The sequence below is a fragment of the Macadamia integrifolia genome, chromosome 12, assembly GCF_013358625.1.
Source record: "Macadamia integrifolia cultivar HAES 741 chromosome 12, SCU_Mint_v3, whole genome shotgun sequence".
Taxonomy (NCBI): Eukaryota; Viridiplantae; Streptophyta; class Magnoliopsida; order Proteales; family Proteaceae; genus Macadamia; species Macadamia integrifolia.
In genome coordinates, this window is record NC_056568.1 from 9,207,310 (window position 1) to 9,213,410 (window position 6,101).

The 6,101-nt window shown below is 37.8% G+C and overlaps 1 long non-coding RNA gene across 1 annotated transcript; it reads left to right on the forward strand.

Annotated features, from left to right (window-relative positions):
• Positions 1-4,776: 4,776 nt before the first annotated feature.
• Positions 4,777-6,101, forward strand: LOC122057217. Its single transcript, XR_006133494.1, has 4 exons — positions 4,777-4,841; positions 5,163-5,206; positions 5,300-5,390; positions 6,045-6,101. It is a non-coding gene; the product is annotated as an uncharacterized LOC122057217 (long non-coding RNA).

Here is a 6,101-nt window from a genome sequence, read left to right on the forward strand (position 1 = left end):
ATAACGGTCATTTTAACTCCTCACTGTTAAGTGACTGATGCAAAGAGTCTAAGTCTAATTTGGTATTGCAGAGGGGGTGTTCTTATAATAGTTGCATTCTCTAAGGGGTGGCACTGTAAATTACCCTAACTATAATATAAGAGAAAGAGAAAAGAGCGAGAATGAGGGAGAAGAAGAGAAGAGTGTAATACTGTGAAGAAAAGGGCAACCAATTGTTATCCATTATACCCCTCTTAATCCCTTTATTTAGCACTATCCTTTATTTTACCTTGCTTCCAAGATTACCCTTTACCCATGTGTTATATCTTTGAGAGTTGTTACCTGAACTTTCAATAGTTACACTATTGCCTCTCCCATATAGTTTTCAACTTAATTACCATTCTGTCATCCTCTAAGCTTCCATTTAATGATTATCTCTCCTTTATCTACCAGTTTAACTTTAGCCCCATGAAAAATTCTGGTTAATTATCAGATTGCCACTACTTCATAATAATTAAATTTCACCGCCCTTGGGTGGGCCCATAATTCATTTCAACCCCAAGATTGTATGGATTAATTACCTATTTTCCATTTGTAGGCACATAACACTCAATTTTGGGTCTTTCTAGATCGCATCAATTTGGGGTGCTATATTTAAAAAAAAAAAAAAAAAAAAGGTATTTGCATAGATTGATGGTCTAATTGCTATTATTAGAGGATATTGGTCACTGATACTTTTGATTCTCTGGTTTATTTGATGCTCATATGTCATGACATGGTGGTTGGTGATTACTTGTTTCTATTTGCTACACAGTGAGGGAGACTGGAAAAAAAAAATTATGCTCTTTGAGTATGAGATTATTTGTGTTGCTCATCCTTTGACATGCTACTTATTGGACGTTATTTGTCCACGTGTATTGCTACACGTGAGGGAAAGATTGGAGTCGTTATCTACTCAATTGGAGCTCTTCTATTGTTTGGATTGTCTTCTACTCGGTCCTTGGCAACCTGATGTTGTTACTTGGTCCACGATAGCTTGATGTTGTTACTTACTTGGTCACCAACAACCTGATGTTGTTAGTTATTTGGTCCCCGACAACCCAATGTTGTTACTTACTTGATCCTCGGCAGCCTAATCCTATTACTTACTTGGTCCTCAACAATCTGATGTTGCTACTTGCTTACACACTACTTGCAACTTGATGCTACTACTTGGTCCCCAACAACCTGATGTGATGAGGTGTCCTTCACTGATCTCCCAAACCCTTGGTACTTGCCATATTCTTGGTGGGGACACCCCATCATATTTTTTGATATATGGGGAATTCGAAAGAGGCTACTCCTCTCTCTCGGTACAGCTCATTGTAGGAGGCAAGCAGAGGTTGTCCATCATATGTCATGATCCTCTTCTCTGAGCTACACCTGGCATCTCAGTTGTTGTTGTTATCGACCATGGTCAATCATTGAATACATTCACAACCATTAGTGAATTCCCATAGCAATCTTAATCCATTGCTGATGTGATGTGTTTTACATCGCACCGATGCCATTTTGTTTGTGTGAAGATCGAGAGTCAATAGTATGAGCACATCCTCTGTCATCCCCTACCGCATTTACGGCTCTATACCCTAGCCAACTTGCTCTAGTCCTAGTCCTCCCTTTACATTCCTCGGTAAGCGGACCATGGGAGCATGGGGACGGTATCTGCTTTGGACTGATAGAAAGCATCTCTCTTTTGTCTCTCCTGACTGAACCCGCTGAAAAAAAAAAGAATAAGTTGTTTTTTTCCAGGGTCGAAGATATCTTTATCTTAGGAGGAGGCTTCGTCGTCCAACTCCTCATAAATGATGTTAGGATCAACCTGCTCATTAAGAATACAGCAAGCGTATCGAACTCGCATGGGAGATCGGTTTGGTGTCCCCACCAAGAATATGACAAGCACCAAGAAAGAACATCTCCATCGATCAGCTTCATCAAAAAGGGGTAAATGAATAAGACCATTAACGACATTTTGGGGAAGAGAAGCAGATAAAGTTGACATATTCCAATTATTATTAAAAAGGAAATCCCTCACCCAATAGAAAGAGTTGTTATCAATGTCATTAGGTATGCAAGAAGAGGGAAGGCTTATAGGTAGATGGTCTTACCATATACAAGAGTTCATTCCATTCCCTATTTTAATAACCACTATGCATCTTCTTCAAGTACGACAGGATGCTAGCAATGATATTCCAAGAACATGATCCCTTCTTAGCCAAACTTTGTGGAACAAAAATGGATCGGAATGAATAAGCTATTTGGCCCACAAGGACCGTTGAACATTTTTTCCCCATGAACAATTGGTGGGATTTTGAAAGGGGTTGAGTTGAAAACCACATCGGCAAATAGGAAAGCTCAACTCCCAATGTTGTTTGAAAACTTTCCCATCCACTTAAACCAAACACATCGTTTTTCCATACTTTTGGGGAAAACAAGTAGCACTCTCCCACCCCATCAAAACCCCTCTAAATATATGGGGCCTGAAACTTAGGGGGGAGGGGAATATTTCATTTCGTCACATTCGATTAAGACGGGGTAAGTAGTAAAATTTTTCTTTCTGGAGCCTGAAAAGCCCCTCTCGCGTTATAGGATACTGTCTTCCAAGCTTCCTCCTTTACGCGGGCAAAATTTTAGCTCAAGTGATCAACTCTAGTTGATGCAGAAATGACTGATATAGTGGAGGAGTATTGCTGCATCTCTCACGAGTTCTTCAAGTAGCTTTAGCAAACCCTCATAAAATCTCAGTAATACAAGCTTCAGGTGGCATTCGGATTTGTAGAGAATGGGAAGGGTAGAGAACGGGAAGGGAAGTTTGGGGAGGGGAGTGAAATTTGCTCTATTTTTTTCCCCTAATGTTGGTCAAAGGCATTGTGATTTATGTCTATATGTTTTATGGAATATGAAAGAAATAACACTATCCTCTTGCGTGTGTCTATGCCTAGACACAACGAGTACGGAAAGATGCATAGACACAACAAGTACGGAGAGACTGCAACCACAAGTAAGGTTTATGATATCATTATTAAGTATCGTTTCGAAATGATTATTTTAAGAGACATATTGTTTTGTATTGTATTGTATTGGAGAGACATAATACACTAAAAAAATACCAAGAAACATGCAGAATTGGTTCAAATATAATTTTGGAGTGTAAAACAAATTTAAATAAGTAATATGAAAATATTTCATGTAGAGAGAGAGAGAGAGTACGACAAGAGAATTATATATTCAATTATGTATGATTTTTTCTTCTTAACACCTTTTTTTTTCTTCCTTATATCTGTTGATAAAAGCAAACAAAGTTCATAGTTGCCAAATTACAAGATTTCCTCCAAGGGTGAAACAGGGCTGGGATTCTTAAAACCAAAACCCAACCATGCATTCCCTTAATTAGGCCCTACCCAGCCCAACCCTACTAGGGCCTAAAAAAATCACCTCAGGCCAGGCCGAGTTGGGTCGGATTCTTACATCGATCCCACTTTTTATTTATTTAGTATACATCTATTCCAAATGAGACATTATTCCATCAGATTTTAAAATCAAAAGTGGGTGATGGGTGTTTATACTTTATAATACCTTATGTCTTGGGTTTTTTAAATAAAAAAATGTGAGTGCTATTTGAAAATGTGAGCATTGTGTGCATATAACATTATATTATATGATATTTATAATATATTATATTATAACCCATGTTACAATGCATGTAAATATTATAATAATATGTACAATTAATAAAAGTAAAGCAATATATTAAACATATTATATAATCAGGGTTAAAAGTCAAGGTTGGGGTTGGGTTGGGTTGGGTTGGGTTGGGTTGAGTTGGGTTGAGTCGGTCTTGGGCTGAGTTCTTAGGGTAATTTTGTTAACCATTGAGTGAATTAGGCCAAACCATTCTACTCGTAATAGGGGCATTCCTGGTTATGGAGTTCACAAGAGAGTTGCTCTCCCTAGGAATAAAATGGAAGCTACACTCTATAAAACATGTGGAAATATGGGATATGTTCTCAACCACTGACTAAATAGTGAGAGGAATGGTAGTGCTCTTTCCTATTATTAGTAGCATAGCTCTTTGCAATTCATTTCCACTACAAGGTGGTCGAAAGACTCAAATATCGCTTATAACATTCCACTAGCATCGCCAAAGCTTTCCCTTGTGTGAGCTTGAGTCTTCTCCACTTTGGCAAAAAAATGCCCTAATTTACATCAATGTCATTGCAAACAATCATTATACAAAATGCACAAAAATCGTCAATAGTGAGATAGTGATCGACAGTGAAAATGTACTGGCTAGGGTGCATATCAAGGCCCTCCCAATCGTTGGATCCTCACTTCCACTCACCGTTGACACAAATGATTTGAACTCCTACAAAATCCCCCTATTACTAGTCAAGTATTGTCTTAAGCTTTTTCACACAGAGCCTACAATTAAATACATATAATAATGGGATTTGACAGATGTAGATTATAGGATTCATTTTATGTTGAGCTTGTAAAACAACTCGAAATGGAATCTCTAAGGGGGCGTTTGGTTCGATTTATCCATCGGACCAGATCCCAGGGAATCAGTTTCCCATTAAATTTAAACCGTTTGGTTCATTTTTGTGATAAATCAATTCGGAGTCATGGTGGCCAGTAGAATCAGGGATTTCAACTAAAATCCATGATTCATCCGGATTAACCTCAATAGGTTAATCCGGAATCGAGTCACGGTTTATTGAGTTCGTATAAAAGCCATGGATTCAACTAGAGTTCATTTCCACGGTTTCCTGCGATTCTGACGGTGAAGTCCGACCGAGGTTCAGCGACGGGTGAAGCAACAGGTAAATCTGCGATTCTGCGATTCTTCTTCTTCTTCTTCTTATTCCTCGTCTTCTTCTTTTCTTCTTCTTCTTCTTCTTCTTCTTCTTCTTCTTCTTCTTCTTCTTCTTCTTCTTCTTCTGCTTTCTCGTCTTCGTCTTCTTCCGCTCATCTTCTTCTTCTTCCTCTTCCTCTTCCTCTTCCTCTTCCTCTTCCTCTTCGTCTTCGTCTTCGTTTTCTTCTTCTTCTTCTTCTTCTTCTTATTTTTCTTCTTTCTTCCTTCTCTTTTTCTTCTTCTTTTTTTGTGTTTAGGGTTTCTCACATTTACCCTCTGTCCATGACAGATGCTCGCATCTGAGAAGAACACCTAAAACCGAGTTGATTGAAGGTGAGATTCCCCTCTTCTTTTTATTCTTCTTTGTATTCTTGGGCTACATTTGTGTTTTATTAGGATTATTGAAGTTCGGTTTCTATTTTTTAGGTTGTAAACTTCATATCTAGGGTTTACCCTATTTCCAAATCAGACGATCGAATCCGAGGTTTGAATCTGCAAAATCGAAGCTTGATTTAAGGTGAGATTTCCATTCTTATGTGATTTTTTCTTCTTCGTATGCGTGTTCTTAAGATTATGGAAATTCGGTTTCCATCACTCTCTTGTGCGATCTTTGATTCAGTGAAGCTCGATATTGATCTTACTTGTCCTGTATGCTTGGTGAGTTTGTCTATTGGGTTTTGTCAGTGAAGTGTGTTGATCAATTGCACCTGAATTCAGTCCCAATAAATGATAATAAACATCGATTGAGAATTTTTTATTTTTTTAGGAAACTTTCATGTCATGACAATCAACCTGAAGAATTGTTGAAGGATGATGGCCATAATCTTCTGATCAGTATTAGTGTTGTATTACATAATATCTCCTAAATGTTTTACTGTCAGTTTCCTTCTGGGATGTGGTATCAATATGTCGTATTCTTTTGGACACTGTCACAACTATGAGAACTCCTAATCTTAAAAGGAAAGATATTTTATCATTTGATCAAATATAGTATCATAATGTATACCCTGGATAAGAACTGTAAACTTGACGTCCCCATGCCTGGCCTCCCATTAAGTTTATAGACAATCTTTTTAGTGTTTTAACTTGGATAATTGTGAGGACCTAAATAAATGTTGTATATCATTTTCATTAAATCTCCTGATTCTTCTGTGGTTTCTATCATTGACAGGACACAGTGTTTGATCCAGTGTCTCTCACATGTGGCCATATCTTCTGCTACATGTGT